This window comes from Helianthus annuus, chromosome 5 (genome assembly GCF_002127325.2).
Source record: "Helianthus annuus cultivar XRQ/B chromosome 5, HanXRQr2.0-SUNRISE, whole genome shotgun sequence".
NCBI classification, from domain to species: Eukaryota; Viridiplantae; Streptophyta; class Magnoliopsida; order Asterales; family Asteraceae; genus Helianthus; species Helianthus annuus.
In genome coordinates this window covers 164,122,714-164,143,651 of record NC_035437.2, presented here as the reverse complement: position 1 = coordinate 164,143,651, position 20,938 = coordinate 164,122,714, and the positions used below count along the sequence as shown (strand labels likewise).

The 20,938-nt window shown below is 41.3% G+C and overlaps 1 long non-coding RNA gene across 2 annotated transcripts; it reads right to left on the bottom strand.

The window, feature by feature from the left end:
• Positions 1–18,445: 18,445 nt before the first annotated feature.
• LOC110941735 lies at positions 18,446–20,624 on the bottom strand. Of its 2 annotated transcripts, XR_002594389.2 has the most exons (4): positions 20,299–20,624; positions 19,212–19,379; positions 18,676–18,773; positions 18,446–18,569 (listed from the first exon to the last, which is right to left on the bottom strand). It is a non-coding gene; the product is annotated as an uncharacterized LOC110941735 (long non-coding RNA). The 2 variants fall into 2 exon arrangements; XR_002594386.2 differs by lacking the exon at positions 19,212–19,379 and having other exon boundaries at positions 20,299–20,621.
• Positions 20,625–20,938: the final 314 nt, after the last annotated feature.

Here is a 20,938-nt window from a genome sequence, read left to right as displayed (position 1 = left end):
GGCGTTGGTACATCCTTGTTTGATTCGCCCATAAGTATTTTTTTCTGTTGCTGAGAAAGAAGTTACCGCCGCATCCATGGCCCAGGAGGTGACTAGCCTTAGTGGTGCTGCTGCTAGTGAGGCTGGGGGGTCAAGCAGCGGCATTGCTGATGATGGTGCCCATCTGATCGATGACTTATTTTTACCGACCGTTCGATGGGATCCCAATGCTCAAGACAAACGCTATCAGCCGCAATGGAAAATCGCTGAATCTTCAAGGCTCATTTTCCCCCCTGTTATTCAACACTGGGTTGAGCGGGCGTATCCCCCGGCCGAGGCGGCGTACGTGGAGGGGTTGAACAATGAAGATCTGAAAATTCTTCGATATCTGATTCTGTGAGCCTACTGCGAAGGCTAATGGAAATTCGTCGTAGATGGATGCATGATAACACCCAACTCCACCAAGCGCGGGCTACTATTCAAGAGTTGACGGATGATAAGCATCGCTTGGAGAGTCAACTTCAAACTGCTGGGTTGAAGGAAGCGAGGTTTTTGTCTGAGAAAAACAAGGCTGAGGAGGATTTGAAGAGGGTTACTGCCCATCTTGCTGAAGAAAGGATAATGTGGGCCCGCGATGTGGCGGAAAAAGACCGAGTTCTGGCTCAAGCCAAGAACGTACAGGAAGAGTTGGAGCACAAGGCCATAGCGGAGGCCCAAAAGGTGAGACTTGAATTGTCGACACAATTGGAAAAGTTCCGTGTTGACACTGATTTTGTGTCTCAGGTCCAGGAACGATACCAAGGCCTGACCGCCAAAGTGGAAGCCTCCCATACCAAAATCCGGCTACTTCAGGCGGAGCTAGAGGAGCGAGAGGGAAAGGTTAAGGAGCTCCAGAACCATTGTGATGTTCTTGTAACCCAGAATAACAAGCTGGCTACATCTTCCGCTTCCCAGCTGAAGGAGGTTGAAAATGCATTGGCACAATCTAACGCCGAGGTGGACGAGTTGACTAGCCAGTTGGCGGCTATTCGCGGTGACAAGATGGAGAGAAAACGGTATAGGCAAAGGCTCACCGAAATCTTCCGAGTGTTTGATGCTGCTGACGGTTTGCTCCAGTTGCAGTACCCGGTAACAAGGTCGATGCTTCGGGGGAGGAGGCCAGTTGCCAATGTTGTTCCGGCCCGCGCTAATCAGGCATGTCAAAGCATTGTCATCGAGGACCCTCAGCCAGTGGATCCTGGAGTGCCACCCTTATCTGCTGACGTCCTGACAGGTCTTATTCCGGTGGATCATGATCAGTGATACCGCTTGACGTACCAACGTCGCTCTGGTGGTCACCCTAAAAAGCAACAGATGGACGGGTCGGGCATGGTGGTGGTTGGTGATGAATCATCTGGCAACTTGGCCGTTGATCCAGCTGCATTTGTTGATGATGATGTGGTGCTGCATACCCCTGCAGTGGTGATGGCACCTAACTTTCATCAGTAGATATTCTGAACATGTTCTGTTTTTTGGTTCCCATGTGTTGGCTTTTAACGACAGGGACAAGTACTTGGTTTGTTTGAGATAGGTTACGTGTATGTAAAAATGCCTATCTGTTTTGTGGCGGTGTATGTATCTATTACCAAGATACCCGCCGTAAGCGCTTTATTTCTTAACCCTATGACTTGTGCAAGTGAAAATATTTCGTGTTTAAGGGTGTTGTTTGTATTTTTACCGTTTTATGCATTCGTTGTGCGATGGTAACTTATGATAAAAACAAAATTAAATGTTTTTTTATTAAACTTGGACTGGAGTAAAAACGAAAAGACACCGCTGAGGGTGAGTTACAATTGTGAGCTGAGAAAAATAGTTAACTCTTGCTGTTAGGAGCAAGGTTTTACAGGTAGCATTTCCTTAACTGGGCGATGTTCCAACTGCGTGGTACTGGTGTGCAATCTAGTCGAGATAGGCGGTAGGCCCCTTTGCCCAGATCTTCTTGGACGACATAAGGGCCTTCCCAGTTTGGGCCCAGCTTGCCTGAAGGTTCCATCCTGCTTGCTTCGTTGTCGCGCATAACGTAATCTCCTGCTTTGAAATTCAGTTTGGCCACTCGCTTGTTATATTATTTTTCCAAGGCTTTCTTGTATTTTGCTTCGCTGATGGCGGCTGCCTCGCGCCTTTCTTCCAATAAGTCCAGGCCTTCCCTTAGAGATCTATCATTATCTCCGCCCATACTGAGTCGGCGTAGTGACGGTAATCCCGCTTCAGCGAGTATCATCGCTTCCGCCCCATAGGTTAGGCTAAACGGGGTTTCGTTGTTGCTGGTTTTGGGCATTGTTCTATGTGCCCAGAGGACATTTGGCAATTATTCCACCCACGAACTACCCTCGTGGCCTAGTCGTTTCTTGATGCCATCCAGTAAACTTCTGTTTGTCCGCTCTACCTGGCCATTTCCTTGGGGGTGTGCTACTGACGTGAAAATTTGTTGGATGTGAAGATTTGTGCACCATTCTTGGAAGATCCTGTCTGTAAACTGTGTTCCATTATCGCTCACCAGGTAGAGCGGTAATCCGAACCTGCACACTACGTGTTCCCAGAGGAATTTTTTGGCATTGTCCGCTGTTATTTTGGCCAAAGGCTTAGCTTCCACCCACTTGGTGAAGTAATCAACTGCCATGATTAGGTATTTTAGTTTTCCGGGGGCCAGCGGGAAAGGTCCCATGATATCAACGGCCCATTTCTGGAAAGGCCATGCTGCTGTCACCGGTACTAGGCTGTTCTTGGGCCTTATTGTTTGAGGAGCGAATTTCTGGCAGCTGCGGCATTTACGAAGTTCTGTTACAGCGTCTTCGTGCATCCCAGGCCAGTAATATCCCGCGCTATGGATTTTGGCTACCACCGCTCGAGGTCCGGCGTGTATGCCGCATAGACCCGCATGGATTTCGCTGATGAGGTACTTTGCCTCTTTTGGAGAGACACAACGCAGCAGTGGGCCCAGGTAAGATTTTCTATATAGGATACCATTATTGATCTCATATTGCAATGCTTTCGTTTGTATCTTCTGTGCTTCGCCCTTGGCGGGAGGTAGCTCCCCTGTTTCAAGGAAACGTAGAACCGGAGTGTACCAGCAAGGCTCTTCCGCTGTAACGGCGGAAACATTCCGCGGTTCAATTGAGCGTGTCTGCAGCGTTTCGACTTTGACTTCCTTTTCCATACCCGAGGTGGCGAGTTTACTGAGAGCGTCTGCTATCTGATTCTTGCCTCTATGTACATGATTGAGTGTGACGTTGTCAAAAGAATCCATGAGTTCCTTTGTTTTCGCCAAGTATTTCGCCATTGATTCATCTTTGGCTTCATATGTCTCGTTTACCTGATTGTTGACCAGCAGCGAGTCAACGTACGCGTCTACCCTTGCCGCCCCCATAGATTTTGCCATCCTCAGACCTGCTAGTAGTGCCTCGTACTCCGCTTCGTTGTTAGAACATTCGAAATCGAAACGTAAGGCGTACATCAGCCTGATTTCATCTGGACTTATCAGCATTAAGCCAGCTCCAGATCCCTTTCCACTAGATGATCCATCAGTGTATAGTTTCCAAGTCTGCCGGGCAGTGCTGGATTCCGGGATGTCCTGGACGACTGGGTCTACAATAGCTTCTCCTTCCGGTATTTCGGCTAGAAAATTAGCAATTACTTGCCCCTTAACTGCTGTTCGTTTCTGATATTCAATATCTAAGGCGCCAAGTTCAATTGCCCACTTGGCCAGCCTGCCAGAAATCTCCGGTTTGTGTAGGACTTGTTGCAGTGGGTAATTGGTTAGAACTTGCACGCGATGTGCCTGAAAATATCTTCTCAGTCGCCTTGTGGCGTGTACCAGCGCTAAGACTAGCTTTTCCAGTGTGGGATACCGCGTTTCGGGCCCCGCTAACACCCGGCTTATGTAATATATCGGTGTTTGCCTTCCATCTCGTTCAACCATGAGCACAACGCTTACCGTCGTATGAGCTGCCGCTAAGTACATCTTTAATACTTCATTAGGCCTTGGTGCTGTCAGCATGGGTAACCCCTCTATGAAACGTTTCATGTCTTGCAAAGCTTGTTCTGCTTCGTTGGTCCATTTGAAGTTTTTCTTGTTGAGGCAATCTTTTAACGTTTTTATGAAGGGTAATGATTTTTCGGCATGTCTTGCCAAGAACCTGTTGATCGCTACTAACCGCCCATTTAGGGCTTGAGCTTCCTTCAGTGTTCGTGGGGAAGGCATTCGCGCTATGGCAGCTACCTTCTCTGGGTTGGCTTTAAAACCATCTCGGGTGACTACTACACCCAGGAACTTCCCTTCTTCCATCCCGAAAGAGCATTTCTTTGGGTTTAATTTTATGTTATATTCTCTAAGCCGCTGAAAAGTTTCTTCGATATCTGCTAACATTTGCTTCTCTTCGCTGCTTTTGATTACAAGGTCGTCTACAAAGACCTCCAAATTTCGCCCAATCTGTGTCTCGAACACCTTGTCCATGAGCCTCTGATAAGTAGCTCCTGCGTTTCGTAGGCCAAAAGGCATTTTTGTGTAACAAAAAATGCCCACATCGGTGTGAAACGCTGTTTTTTCTTCATCTTCTTTGGACATCTTAATCTGATGGTACCCCTTATACGCGTCCAGGAAACATTTGAATCGGTAGGGTACCAGGGAGTCGACCTTTAAGTCAATCTCGGGTAGCGGGTATGCATCCTTTGGGCACGCCTTATTTAAATCTTTGAAATCGATGCACATTCGCCACGTGCCATCTGGCTTTTTTACCATAACCGGGTTGGAAACCCACGTATGGTATTGTGCTTCCCTGAGGATTCCGGCTTCCACTAATTTTCGTACTTCTTTGACGACCGCTGCCCGTCGGTCCGGGGCCATACTACGTTTGCCCTGTGCGACCGGCTTAACGCCTGGGAGCGTTGCGAGTTTGTGTTCTGCTTTATCACGGGGGACTCCTGTCATGTCAGAGTGTTCAAAAGCGAAGATGTCAGCATTTCTTTTTAACAGCTGTTTCAAGTCGTTTCTAATTTCTGGAGACAGGGTGTCCCCAATTGTGACCATCTGGTCTGGATGGCGTGTGCTTAGTACCCATCTTTCAGGACCCGTGGCTCCGGTGGGCCCTTGGCGGCATCTTTTGGTACTTAGTACTTCTCCAATCTTATCGCGAAACACAGTGGCAATACCCCGTGGGGTAGGAAACTTCATGAACCCTCTTGCCGTGGAGACTATGGCTGTCACACCCCAACCAATGGCGGAAACATCAGGATGAGACGAAGTGTGAAGATTGCTCGAGACATCATAACGCTAATAATCGTGATAAGTATTTACATAATCATTTCATTTCATTTCTAAAGAATCAAGTACAAGGTTTTGAAACAAAGTACAACAACATGAATAATATAATGATACAATACAAATACAATTCTTTCTAAGTGTGTATCTGAGCATCCTACTAGATTCCATGCATCGTCAACATCCACCTGTAACATGTTAAAATAAAGTTCAATGCAAAAGCAAAGGCGAGTATACAAGTTTGATACGTACATAGCAAAAGATAAGTTTTGAACAATTCCTCATAGCAAGCATGTGATTCAAGATAAACATTTAAACATGGTATGTGTCTAACATATCAAACCAAGGAAACGCAATATGCTCATGACATAACCGAAGATAAAGAGGCGGGTCGTTAATCCTATAGCGCTACATATGTCACGGTTTGGCTCGTACGAAGTTAATGATAAATTCAACACATAAGATTAATCCAAGTTTAAAGCATCAAGCCATCACGTATACAAGCATGTTATAGGAATGTTCATGTGTTTAAGCAAAATGTTCATGTGTAAGTTTGTTGATAGATAAACATGTTACACCCCAAAAGTGGTAAAAGTAAAAGGGGAAAATACGAGTATACTCACAATATTGCAATTTCTTCCGATTACCCAAGTGTCGACGAGTGTATGAGGTTAGGAGGATGGAACGCCGATGTCACCCTATATGGGCAAACGCAGGCGTATGAGTAAACGGAATTCTGACAGAGGATTTGAAGTGGAATATAAAGTGTATCGAGTCGATGGATAAGTGTATATATATACATATATATATTATATAGTTTATGAAACAATTCTAAGTTAAGTTTATCGAAATTATGATAGAAGTGTCGTCAAAATAGATAAACCTTTATATTTATTGTTATAAAAAAATTATTTGAATCCGATACATTTTCATTAGTGGCTTGACTATAAAAATATTAACTAATACGAAACAATAAAATTATATTTTCTTTATAAGAAAAAAAATGTTAGAACTTCGATAGGTTTCCTTTATATCATTAATGCGTTTCGTTTTACGGAATTTTACGAAAAACGGGCAGAGTTTCCCCTGTTTTTGGACGATCCCGACGATACAAGTCGTCAACGTTTTGTCAAAATTCAACAATAAATAAGCAAATGGGTATTTATATGTATTTATATGTATTTTTAATAAACCATTTAAATTTAATACGGTCACGTGATAACAAAATACAAAGGATACTATCGATATAGTGGCGTCTTTAATATATCGCGTCTCATGATTAACCCAATGACCCGAACCTGTAACCGGACAGCACCGAGCCCTCGGTTGACCCGCTTTGACCAGGTTTGACCCGAACACCGAAACGAAACTGAACCAAGACTGTACACGCTAACTGACTCGAACTATGGTGAATCGAGCAAAACGAATTTGAGCCCAAACATACCCAAATCAAGACTGAGATTAAGTTTGAATCTGAAACATAACTTGAACTAAAACTAACCTGAACTGAACCGGCTGAACATGGCTGAAACTGAAACCGAAACTCGAATTAGAACTGAACCGTGACCCTAAACTCGAGTGAACTGGAACCCAAACCTGCGATTTGGACCTGACCCGGGCCAAACGAAACCCAAGTCTAACTTGAACCGGATCTGAACTGGAATACCCAAACCAAACCTGTCCTCCCATCAGTGTCGTTGTCCGGTCGTCACCGAAACGAAATCGAGATGGCCATGTTGACCTGGTGTCAACTGAACTCGAACCGAACCGCCACCTCTGTCAACGCCAGCTGCCGCCGTGTGGCGGTGATAAATGGAGATAGGGAGAGGGGTGTGTGTGGGGTCGGAGGGACGAGTGCGGCCGTCGGCAGGCCGCCGCCGCTGCATCGGAGCTCAGATCGGAGAGTAGGGGTTTCGGGTGTGAGTGTGTAAGGAGAAGGAGGTCGGCTGGAGTGGTTGTACGTGGTCGGGCCTCGTCGCTGGAGTGCCGGTCGGAGTTGTCGTCGGTGTTCACTCCGACTGCCGAAGTTGTAGGAGGGAGCTAAGGAGGTGAAAGGTTAAATTGTTGTTTGTGTGATGACTGCACGTTTAAAAGAGATATAGGGTTTTGCATTTCAATTTTTTTGGAACAAAGGACAATATCGTCCCTGTGGTTTAATTTAGTTAGATTAAGTTGTGTTATTTTAAAAAAGGAGCTAACTTAACAGTAAAACTAACTAGGTTAGTTTACTAACTTTAAAATCTAACGAGTCTAACTAGATTATTATAAAGATAACCTTTAAATAGCAAAATTAATTAATTTAATTAATTTAAACAATGGGTAAAAACCATATTCATAATGAATTGAATTAAAAAAATAAAGATTTTTCGACGATTAGTTAATTGAATTAACGAAACGATGAATACTAGGATACAAAGTTTCCGAAAATAGGAATATGCACAATGGTTTCTACATATGTAAAGTTATGAAAACGCGGAGCGTTACAGTCTCCCCTCCTTTAGGAAATTTCGTCCCGAAATTTATTCAGACGGAAGACTTGAAATGGTTTTGGCAAACAGAAGATGGTTGTTTAAAATTGGGGCCTTGGAGCTGAGACAACAGAGAATGGTTGAGGTATAGGGGTGAACGATTGATCTAATAACGATTATGAGTATAAGAATAGCATAAGTATCAGATAGACGAAAGTGATGTGTTAAGAGTAAAGTCTTGTCGGGGGATAACCGGATATAATGCGCTTGTGAGTTGTTTAAAGTTTGTATTAGGTCCAAAAAGTCTGTAAAACACCGAATTTCTCATGGCACGTTTTACGAAAGTTTGGTAATATGGTGAAAACACTTATATATAGGAAGTACCAGCGGCGTATCCACCATGTTTTGACCACATTACGTTCGTTTCGTATTCGGTGTCATGTTACGTTCTGTGTCTTACCATACACAGTAGTACACTCTATGGTTTTCATACGCCCATCACTATAATCCCGTGTGCACCCGCGATTATTTTGATCGTCGCATGATCCGCATAGCTTGTACTAGATGTGTATGAATCATGGTATACATAATTTAAAAAAAATAAGAATGTGCACATATAAGAATATAGTATACAAGCAAGTCCATGCTTAAGTATGTATGGGACCCACGTAAGCAAATCCCTTGGATTACGCTCGCGTATAGGTACGAATGTATGAACCATGTGTATGAATGAAAGCACAAGCATAAGTATAAGTTTAGTATGAATAGGCACGTAAGTATGAGTATCAACATAAAACGCACGTGTAGTGTGAGTATATGTGTAAGCATGAAACGTAGGCATATATGGATAAGCATGAAACGTATGAGTGTAAGTAAAACATGAAACATATGAATATAAGTATGAATATGATTATAAGTATAAGCGTAAAATGTATTGTTATGAATATGAGTGTGAGTGTGAGTACGAATACTAATAATTGCGTATATCGTATTAATTAAAAACATAACAAATTTAAGCATGTAAAAGTGCTCAAAAGGTTGAGCATGTAAATATGAATGATATAGCTGGATTTGTCGCGATGCAACGACTAAAACGTGCAGGATGATATGTACGTATAGTTGTTTGAACGTTACGTTGAGTTTATCGAATCAAAATTAGGTTAAGCTTGGTTTGAAAGGTAGAATATAGTTTGTATATGTAAGGGAACATAAAGTGCTCATTGGTTACGCACAATGTATTTTGTAATGAATGGAAATGCTACTTTTGTGTAAAAGAGATTTATGTAATTTGAAGATGGTCAGTCCCCATGAAGTTTTCTTGCCCACGTGTTTCGAAATTTGAATGACTAATTAAGTGGTGTAGAATAAAGTTTTCGAAAATTATAGGTTTGCCTCAATTGCTTCAAAACAAGAAATTTAATTTTTTTTTTTTGGAGGTTCTTATGAAAACGTTGATCCTTAAGAGTTTGTAACAAATGATTTGTTGACGTTGAAAGGCATATTTGGTAAACGATCATATAGCATCTATAAGATCTTATAAGTAATTGAGAAAGGTTAGTTTGATTTCGATTAAGTGTGGAAGTCTCTAGTATGATGATATAATGTGAACGTGTTTTAGTTAATAAATTGGATGTGAAGTTCATGGGCAAGAGATTCATTAGACCGATTAAGTTGATAGGTAGCATTTCGTAAGGTTTTGAAATCCGGGTAATGAAACGTTTTAAGATATGATTAAGAATCTCGTGTATATGATTTATGTGAAATATATAATGGAATAAAGAATACGTTTGATAAAATAATAAATTTTGAAAATCGCAAAAGTAGGGATTTGATTAATGATGAGCAATTTAGGTATAAATATGATCGAGTTCGCATAATAAGGCATTTTAAAAGGACGTTTTGGTAACGATCACCTAGGTAAGGGAATCACCCCTAACTCGTTGGTGATGTCGCTTTTTTTTTTTAATAAAATGGGGAGTGGAGTTAATCATCAAGGTAAGGAAATCACTCCAATCTCAATGATATGTCTCCACCCGTCGTTACAAGGAATATGGATTTAAATTATATGAAATCATGAATATATATAAATGTATGGAAAAGATTCAATATGTTGTGTGTGTGAAAAGAGAATATCGAAAGTAAACTCGAGTTTGAAAGATTGCATCGTATAATATAAATAATAGAAACACATGTTTGATTAAAATTTAGGATGGTTCCAAAACGGAACTTTGACTAACCAAAGTGGTCGAAAAAGCTTTCGAGTTGAGAAGCATGCTTTGGCCTAATAGGTAAAATACTCTCACCGTCAAGTCGGTTAACGGTATTTACCCTTCCGGTTACTACATGTCCCAAATCAATTGGAATTTCGAGACTTGGCGGGATTTATGAAAATCAAGGAGTGGAACTAGTCGACAAGGTGCGGGTTTCACCCCTAACTTGAAGATTTCGTATCCTAAGTGTGGTTGGTACTTATCGGGTCAAAATATAATTTCAACACTTGACAAGGGTCCACTAGAGTTTAAATTGGAAATTTACCATTTAGATGTGGATTTCACTCCTAGCTAAATGGCGAAATTTCGTGCAAAAAAAGAGGATAAGCGGAATGAGAGTCGTTCATCAAATTGTAGGTTTCACACCTATTTTGGTAAACTCGTCTCGTTTGTATAATATGAGTGTTTCCGAGTTTAAGAAAAATCGAGTAAAATGCCTCGGAAAAAGGCGTATGTTAAAGGAAATAACGAACAAGTATAAGCACATAAAAGGCATATCGAGAATAACACACAAAGAATAGATCAATAAATCAAGTATCGACACATAGTAAAACAAGTATTGACACCTAAGAATAGCAATTCAAGTACTAACACACAAGCGACTTATATGTTTAATAGTCAAGTGAGTAAAGTAGCATGCAAGTAGTTTCAATCAATACACAAAAATAAAACTCTAAAACTATAGACTAGGTTAAAGCATTCCTACTTTTCCTAATTCGCTATAGTTATGGCTCTGATACCAATCTGTCACACCCCAACCAATGGCGGAAACATCGAGATGAGACGAAGTGTGAAGATTGCTCGAGACATCATAACGCTAATAATCGTGATAAGTATTTACATAATCATTTCATTTCATTTCTAAAGAATCAAGTACAAGGTTTTGAAACAAAGTACAACAACATGAATAATATAATGATACAATACAAATACAATTCTTTCTAAGTGTGTATCTAAGCATCCTACTAGATTCCATGCATCGTCAACATCCACCTGTAACATGTTAAAATAAAGTTCAATGCAAAAGCAAAGGCGAGTATACAAGTTTGATACGTACATAGCAAAAGATAAGTTTTGAACAATTCCTCATAGCAAGCATGTGATTCAAGATAAACATTTAAACATGGTATGTGTCTAACATATCAAACCAAGGAAACGCAATATGCTCATGACATAACCGAAGATAAAGAGGCGGGTCGTTAATCCTATAGCGCTACATATGTCACGGTTTGGCTCATACGAAGTTAATGATAAATTCAACACATAAGATTAATCCAAGTTAAAAGCATCAAGGCATCACGTATACAAACATGTTATAGGAATGTTCATGTGTTTAAGCAAAATGTTCATGTGTAAGTTTGTTGATAGATAAACATGTTACACCCCAAAAGTGGTGAAAGTAAAAAGGGAAAATACGAGTATACTCACAATATTGCAATTTCTTCCGATTACCCAAGTGTCGACGAGTGTATGAGGTTAGGAGGATGGAACGCCGATGTCACCCTATATGGGCAAACGCAGGCGTATGAGTAAACGGAATTCTGACAGAGGATTTGAAGTGGAATATAAAGTGTATCGAGTCGATGGATAAGTGTATATATATACATATATATATTATATAGTTTATGAAACAATTCTAAATTAAGTTTATCGAAATTATGATAGAAGTGTCGTCAAAATAGATAAACCTTTATATTTATTGTTATAAAAAAATTATTTGAATCCGATACATTTTCATTAGTGGCTTGACTATAAAAATATTAACTAATACGAAACAATAAAATTATATTTTCTTTATAAGAAAAAAAATGTTAGAACTTCGATAGGTTTCCTTTATATCATTAACGCATTTCGTTTTACGGAATTTTACGAAAAACGGACAGAGTTTCCCCTGTTTTTGGACGATCCCGACGATACAAGTCGTCAACGTTTTGTCAAAATTCAACAATAAATAAGCAAATGGGTATTTATATGTATTTTTAATAAACCATTTAAATTTAATACGGTCACGTGATAACAAAATACAAACGATACTATCGATATAGTGGCGTCTTTAATATATCGCGTCTCATGATTAACCCGATGACCTGAACCCGTAACCGGACAGCACCGAGCCCTCGGTTGAACCGCTTTGACCAGGTTTGACCCGAACACCGAATCGAAACTGAACCAAGACTGTACACGCTAACTGACTCGAACTATGGTGAATCGAGCAAAACGAATTTGAGCCCAAAGATACCCAAATCAAGACTGAGATTAAGTTTGAATCTGAAACATAACTTGAACTAAAACTAACCTGAACTGAACCGGCTGAACATGGCTGAAACTGAAACCGAAACTCGAATTAGAACTGAACCGTGACCCTAAACTCGAGTGAACAGGAACCCAAACCTGCGATTTGGACCTGACCCGGGCCAAACGAAACCCAAGTCTAACTTGAACCGGATCTGAACTGGAATACCCAAACCAAACCTGTCCTCCCATCAGTGTCGTTGTCCGGTCGTCACCGAAACGAAATCGAGATGGCCATGTTGACCTGGTGTCAACTGAACTCGAACCGAACCGCCACCTCTGTCAACGCCAGCTGCCGCCGTGTGGCGGTGATAAATGGAGATAGGGAGAGGGGTGTGTGTGGGGTCGGAGGGACGAGTGCGGCCGTCGGCAGGCCGCCGCCGCTGCATCGGAGCTCAGATCGGAGAGTAGGGGTTTCGGGTGTGAGTGTGTAAGGAGAAGGAGGTCGGCTGGAGTGGTTGTACGTGGTCGGGCCTCGTCGCTGGAGTGCCGGTCGGAGTTGTCGTCGGTGTTCACTCCGACTGCCGAAGTTGTAGGAGGGAGCTAAGGAGGTGAAAGGTTAAATTGTTGTTTGTGTGATGTCTGCACGTTTAAAAGAGATATAGGGTTTTCCATTTCAATTTTTTTGGAACAAAGGACAATATCGTCCCTGTGGTTTAATTTAGTTAGATTAAGTTGTGTTATTTTAAAAAAAGGAGCTAACTTAACAGTAAAACTAACTAGGTTAGTTTACTAACTTTAAAATCTAACGAGTCTAACTAGATTATTATAAAGATAACCTTTAAATAGCAAAATTAATTAATTTAATTAATTTAAACAATGGGTAAAAACCATATTCATAATGAATTGAATTAAAAAAATAAAGATTTTTCGACGATTAGTTAATTGAATTAACGAAACGATGAATACTAGGATACAAAGTTTCCGAAAATAGGAATATGCACAATGGTTTCTACATATGTAAAGTTATGAAAACGCGGAGCGTTACAATGGCATCTAGTTTTCCCAGGGTAAATCTTCCAATTATCACATTGTGGTATGACTCAGCGCGGACCACAAGGAAAGTCAGGAGTATGGTTCTTTCTTTAGGTGACTGCCCAAAAGTTACAGGGAAAGTGATCTGAACGATAGGGTCGACCTTTTCTCCTGTGAACCCTTTTATTGGAGCATGTACCGATTCGAGCAACTTTCTGTCTTCTGGTTGCATTCTGTTGAAGCAATGCTCATAGATAATGTCTTCCGAGCTCCCGGTGTCGACCAGGATTCGCCTCATGCGGTAGTCTCCTACTGCCGCGGATATGATCAGGGCATCTGTAGTGAGGTGCAAGTCCTCCATTCGAGGTTCTATGGTCATTGTTGCCAACATCCAAGGTTCGAGCGTGGAGAAACTCCGTTTTGCCCCCCTTCCCTTATCCGTGTGCACCATGTTCAATTCACGCGGCCTCTTGCCTGCCGCCTTGTCATTTTCTTTTTTGACGACAGGCGGGCCTTGCTTGATGTCTCATACTAGGTGTGCCAATTTGCCCGACTTTACAAAGTATTCGATCTGTTTCTTAAGCTGAAAACAATCGTTGGTGTCATGCCCGCTCCCCTTGTGGTACTCACAGTATTTACTTGTATCCTTGTTAGGGTTGTCTTTCAATGGTTTTGGTGGGTTAAGCCTGAGGTTTTCTGAGGCTAAAATTTCAGCCGGTGTCTTGCTTAAGTTGGGGTATTCGGATCGAGGTTTCGACGGCTCATTCCTTGAATAGGAGTTTCGGTGCCTGTCATACCGTGCGTCTTTGTCGTTTCTCTGGTATCGGTCTCCCCTATTTTTGCTTTTAGATCCCCGGTGATCTTTTTCCTCCTGATTCTTTAGGGCTTCTTTCTTCCTATTGGCTGCATGGCTAGCTGCTACCGCCTTCTCTTGGATGACGTATACTTTGGCTATTCGAAGTATTTCATCGATTGTTGGGGGTACGCCATCCCTTCCATGTAGCGTTCTCAGTAACTCGTCATCATTGACCCCCTGGAGGAAAGCTCCACATGCCAGATCATTCGTCACGCCCGGGATCGCCAGGCTTTCCTTGTTAAATCTGATGATAAAGTTTTCTACCGTCTCATTGTCTCGCCGACGAATGTGGAGGAGCTTGTTTCTATCTTTCGTGTGTCTGCGCTGCTGGCTAAACTGTAAGATAAACTTTGATTCTAAATCTTCAAAGCTGTCTATTTCGCCTGTGGGCAGGCTATCCCACCAAACTCGGGCCGCGCCCACTAGCGTTTGTACGAACATTTTGCACCATAAGGGCATGGACCAACAGGCCACTTCGCCGGCGCTCTTGAATAAGTTGAGATGATCATCCGGGTCAGCGAGACCATCATACTTGCCAACCGTTTGGGGCATCTTGGGTTTTTCCTTGATAGGAGCCTCGGCAATCCTTCGAGTGAATTTAGACCGGAACGTCGCGTCTACCGGCTTGTACGGTCTGGTAAGTTCATCTTCTTCCACATTTATAGGCTGTGTGGGTGAGGCGACCATACCCGGGATAGCTCCCACTATTGGGTTAGGGTTTCCTATTGGGGACACCCGGGGTCTAACCGTGTTTCCCCTGTCGTACACAGGCTCAGCCGTAGGCGGAGTCTTATAAACCGGTTGTGGCGTTGGGACATTCCACCAAGGCGGCATGTAAGCCGCGTATGGTGATTGAGTGCTACCATGCGCTGTTCCCTGGAGCGGATACGCCGAACCCCCGTACGAGGGTAAATACCCATAAGGGGGTGCATAACAATACCCCGGGAAGTATACTTGGTTTCCTGGTGTGACGGGGGCGTTCATAATTCCGGCCGGCATGACGACCGGCTGGTGAGGCGGTGTTGATAATGCCGCCGTGAGCGCCGCTGAGTATAGCGGTGGCATCGAGTTGGAAATCAGAGGTTGATAGTATTGAGGCATGCTAGTTTGTGGTGCGATGGTGCTGGGGCTCGCCGATGCGATAACAGGGATGGAGGAGAGGCGTGAAGCCTGTGCGTTAGTGGTTGTTGCTGGGGTGAACATATTACCGCTAGCTCCCCCCAACTCCCTTGATTGCAGTTGTGAGGGCATGTAAAGAAACGGACTCGTCACCACAGTCTGGGAAGAGACGGTGGTGATGTTGTCAAAACTTGGCGGTGGTCCTTCTGCCTCGAACTCTGGGTCCAGCGACCTCGTAACGGCTGGGGAAGGCTGTGTGGTGGCACCGAGGTTCGCCCCCAACGTCAGGTTATTGTTTGTCATCGTTTGATCTGCTACGTTCTGATCACTTGCCATGAGGTTCTGTCACTGAATAGGTCCCACGGATGGCGCCAATGAAGAAACACTGACCTATATAGTGATTTTGGGCTAGGACTTCAATGATTAGTGACCCGAACGCTTGGCTGCAAAACAGAAACACCGTTAGGACTCGTTACAGGAATGGGGTTATTCCTGTAACCACCCTCCGGCGTGAGAATAAGTCTCGGTTTATGGGAGTAAAGGAAATTGAGGAGAGGAAGTTATATGAGAGCAAGATGATCATACCTTATACGTTTACCTTTATTTATAGGTTTTCCATTAGGGTTTCCTCTAACCTAGGATATATTCCGATAAGTTAGAGATTTACATGATCTTCCAAAAAGTTGGAGATTTGGTTGTGTAACTTCCATGCAGATATGGAAGGTTCTAGAATAATCATTTATATTTATATTAAGATAATAGGTTGTAACCGGGTGGGGTTGACCGATGCGGGTCACACCTCGTCAGGGGCATTGCTCGACACGTGGCGAAGGTGACAATGGCGAAGCTTGACCCGAATGACGGGGTGGGGGGGGTTCGAAAACGTACATACCAAAAAATTTCTATAGATACGGGGGATCGAAAACGTATATACCCAAAAATTTCTATACGAAAACTACATATATAACACTACTGAGCGAAAAGCTTGGGGGGGGGGGTCGGGTGCCCCTCCCCGCCCCTTCTTTACTTCGCCACTGGAAGGTGGGATCCACAAGCTTATGGTGAAAAATGAGGGGTGTGGTGTGGCGTGGCTTAGCTTGGCGTGGCCAGCCATGTGAATTTTTTTTAATTAAAGTAGGCAACCAAAGCCAGCGATATTGGACCGGCCAACCAAAGCCAGCCAAGTCACCCTGCCCTCCGCCCCACGCCAGGATGAATACCCACGCCAAAGGGGCAACGCCATGCCCAACGCCAACCCGAGGTAAAGCAGCTGGCGTTGAAGGACATACCCGCCCCAACCAACGCCCCACTCCCCACAACCTAATACGATGGACAGTATGATACAGATTGTTAATACACACTTCTTTACATTCTATAGTAGTATAGTATCAAATGCATTTGTGTATATCTTGACTATAGTGAAATATGGTGATTTGGGTTGAATTGGTGAAAATATGAACTTAAAATATTGTTGTCATTTATGGTTAAAGTAAGATTACGCCCACCGAAGTAGCCATACGTCAAGTCTGAAGCGACTGAAAATTCATCAAGTTATACACCCGAAAATGCATTTTCTAGTTGGAGTAGCCACATGCACACCGATGTAGGCTTACCCATGTTTGGGTTTTTTTTTTTTTTATGAGTGTTGTGGTTTCGAATCATATCATTTTGGGGTTTAAGGGTGATAAATATTAAATAGTATGTTCCCACTTTATTACCTAAATTGTACATTGGTATCAATACAAGCAAATTAAAAAAAATAATAATAATAAATAACTACATCTTGTACCCTTTGGTTGTGTTAGCCTCTTCCTACAACTTGTTTTTCAATCTCACAAACACCCTCATAACCGCTTAACATCGTTGCTTCGTACCATTTCGGGTTTAGTAACTTTGTACGTGTGTCTAGACGTAAAGATTGTCCATCCAGAATCAAGAAGTAATTGTAAACTTCACTTGGCTTAGGTTGATCATACAATGATTATATCATCAAGTGTTAGCTATTATGTAACTAGAAACTTTAACTCGTAAATATATGAGTCTAATTCGTATATGCTTGATAGTTTTAATGTATTATTCTCCTTTTTAACCCAAACTTTTTTCTACGCTTCCAAATCCAACTTTATAGTTACATAAATACCAAATTACCATGTTTTAACATGTGATATACATTCATATGAGTTATAAAACTTTATCAACACAACCCATCAAGATTTAACAACCCCTTTGGTGCTTTTTAAACCACGACCACAACCTACCACTTCTATGTATTAAATGTGTACCGTTGATGCATAAACTAATATCCAGTGACTTGGAAGTATACATGACATGCTATCTCTAACTGAGAACTCACCATATCTATAATGAATGATAGAAAAAACACTAAAAACCGGTCTACTTATTTCTAACTGTGATTTACAAAGTAAAACTAAACCCTTACAGGTTTGGAAACACTTGTTAAACTCTAATTGATGGTTCAAAGTATAACTTAAGGCCTTTGGGTATACTTTAACCTAACTTAACTCCACCTAAATGACACATCAACTTTTTTTCCTTATTTCACTTTGTCTCACTCTAAGGAAATGGTTTAACATGTAAACACATAACTCATTTAATGCACTTAACATTGGGTTTTTGTCTAAAAAAGAAAATAATAATTAATTTAATCTCTTAGACCATAGGTAACGGTTAATGCCCACTAAGGGACATTTTTCACCACATCATCATCATAATGCCCTTTTAAAAAAGGTGTAATGGTTAATGTCTATTTCATTTATTACTTTCCATTATTTTTCTTCTCTTTGGGCATTATTATAGAAATGCCCCTCACTCTTCATGCCCCTATAATGCCCATGAGTAATGGTGTAAGGGCATTATCAAAATCTTTCATGCCCTTATAAAGCCCCATTACATATGGTCTTAACATTGGGTTAACATGTTAACACATAACTCATTTAATGCATTTTAACATAAGGAGGGAGTGGTTTGCAATGTTAGTTAAGGCTAGTGGGTATGGTGATGGTCCATCCTTGGAGGATGATCCGCCACGTAGGCGCCACATCATAGTCCTCCCAAGGATGGATCATCCTCCAAAACTAGAGGGCATGAGAGGATTGTCCTAGTCATAGTCCTCCACCACTTTTATGTTTTTTATTTTTTTAATCTTCAACTTTTTTTAACATTTAACAAATAAATAAAGTAACAAAATATTTTCATTAATATTAAAAAACATTACATAAACAAAAAAAAATAAATTCATTAATGTTGTTCAACCTTTAAGGATGGTTCAACTATTCAGCCTTTCGCTTCCAGACCTGCAAGTAACAATGACATAGATACAAAACTATCCTAGTTAAAACACCATTCACATCAAACCAGAACTGTGAGCGTGTGCTAGCAAAAGAAAAGGGTAAAACGAACCAGTATATTCCCATTTCCAAGGCTGCTTAAGGGATGGTTGATATTTGTTCCACCCATCGAGCCAACCAGCACAATGTGCTTCACTCTAGCAGCTTTAGCTGTAAACAAAATTATATCCAACATTATATCCAGCAGTCAAAGATTGTTACTTTGTCAAGTCTAAGAGAGAACAGAAAATGTGCACATGGACCACGTAGAAAGGAACTACAAGACATAAGACAGTCACGCTAAGACCACGTCACCAAATTGTTACAGTAGTATGAGGACATCAGCAAGCAAGCTGCTGGCCCTATACAACCATCGCCCAGTATACACCCAAAAAACAAACATAAAAAAACATTACATACATATTAGTCAAAACTGAAATTCACCCAGCCCTCCCAATCCATATTTGTGATTTTTGGTCTATGTTTGATCCACAAAAAGGCTAAGCTTTGCATCTCGCCAAAAGCTCTATCAATAGTTCCTCGTTTTCCGTCGAAAATAAGCTCGTTTCTTACTTTCCAAATCGCCCAACATGAAGCCAGAATTATTACCGTCTTTTAAGATCGGATGCCCTCAAACCTTTGTATACTTGAAGTAGGCCGCGAAAACTGAACACGTATAGTTGGGTTCCACCAGGCTACAACTTTTTGCCACACTAAAGTTGAAAGTAACAAGAAACGAGCAGGTGTTCAGCATCTTCCTCGACCTCCCCGCATAATCTGTTGGATATAATGTTCAAAGCAAAATGCCAAAATGTAATACATGGGGAAGACTCGTTATATGGCATCAAACCAACCGATATCTGCATACGGCGTAAAACGCCAAACGCTAAACGACCCTTACTAACCAGCATCTATTTCTATTTGATTCTTTTGCCCTTCCCAATCAACCTAAAACATCAAATCACCAAACAGTACCAAGAAATGGATTTCGGCATACGTTTACTTGACCTTGATCATCAAACTTCACCTAATAAGTTCCACTTGGATTACATAAGTAAGCTAAGAGTGGTACCTACCAAGAGCATATGGGAAATTTGATATATACAGGTACCATCACCAAATGTCACCTTGATTCATACTAGACTAGCAGACACAGTCTTCATTTCTCCTTTCTCTATTTAAAGCATATTACACAGCAAGCCCATAAATTCATACAAATATGCAAGGAAAAAAATGTTCAAAATAAATATGAAGAGCAGGCTTTATACATACGGTTAAGTCAAACTAACGAGATAAGTGTGAAGAATGAAGGTAATACCAGTTCAGCATACGATTGTTTGATCTAAATCACTAAACAATTCAGTTTCTATTTAACATATATTACATCTACCTGTTGTTTATACACGAACAAACAGATTTCAGCATACGATTATTCGACCTAAATCATCAAATCTCCAAACAATTCAACTTCAATTTCATATTTCTCATATCTACCGGTAGTTTATCAACAACAAGATTGACGCTTTGCATCTGATCAACCATCACAAAAAACCCCAATTTTGGTTCTTAATCACACTCACAAAGAGTTTATAACAACAATCGGCCAAAAGGAAGAACCATCAGCTTTCATTTAACAATTATCTATCTCTAGCAAAGAATCACAAAATATAAATTATCAAAGATAACATATACTGACCTAGGGTTTCTGTTGAATCGGTGCCATCGAGACAACGCCGCCGCCATCTTCAAAGGGTTTGATTTTGGATTTGGGAGAAGGATTTGATTTTGGATTTGGGTGTTTATTGGTGTATGAGAGAGGGGGAGGACCGTCCTTGGCGTCGAGAACCCGACGATGGCGACGATGGAGGAACGGCGACGGAGGGGGCGGAATGGAGAGCGGGGCGGCGTCTCAAGGGCGACGTGACGGTCGCCATACCGTCCAACCTAACATACCATGTCATTGTTAACACTCTAGAGTCTAGATATTAGAGTATATGGCCTAATATTATTTAGTTTTCTAAATCATTGATTTGTTAATTTTATTTGATTTATGGCAAGGAATATTCATTTGTGGTCACGTGACTTTTCTTAGTAGAAATTGCAAGTTGCAACACTATAATTTATGTAAGGATCTATTTGGACAAGATTTTGAAATGAATCATTGTTTTTGCAACTATAAACAATATTATACATATTATACATATTAATCGAAAGTGCCGATGAATAGTAGTCGTAGTTTTTTTTAATATTGTGTTTCTAGATTTTTGTTCTTTTGTGGTTTTATCACTTTAATTGAATTTAAATTATTCTTTTTGTGATTTTTAAGATACGATCAA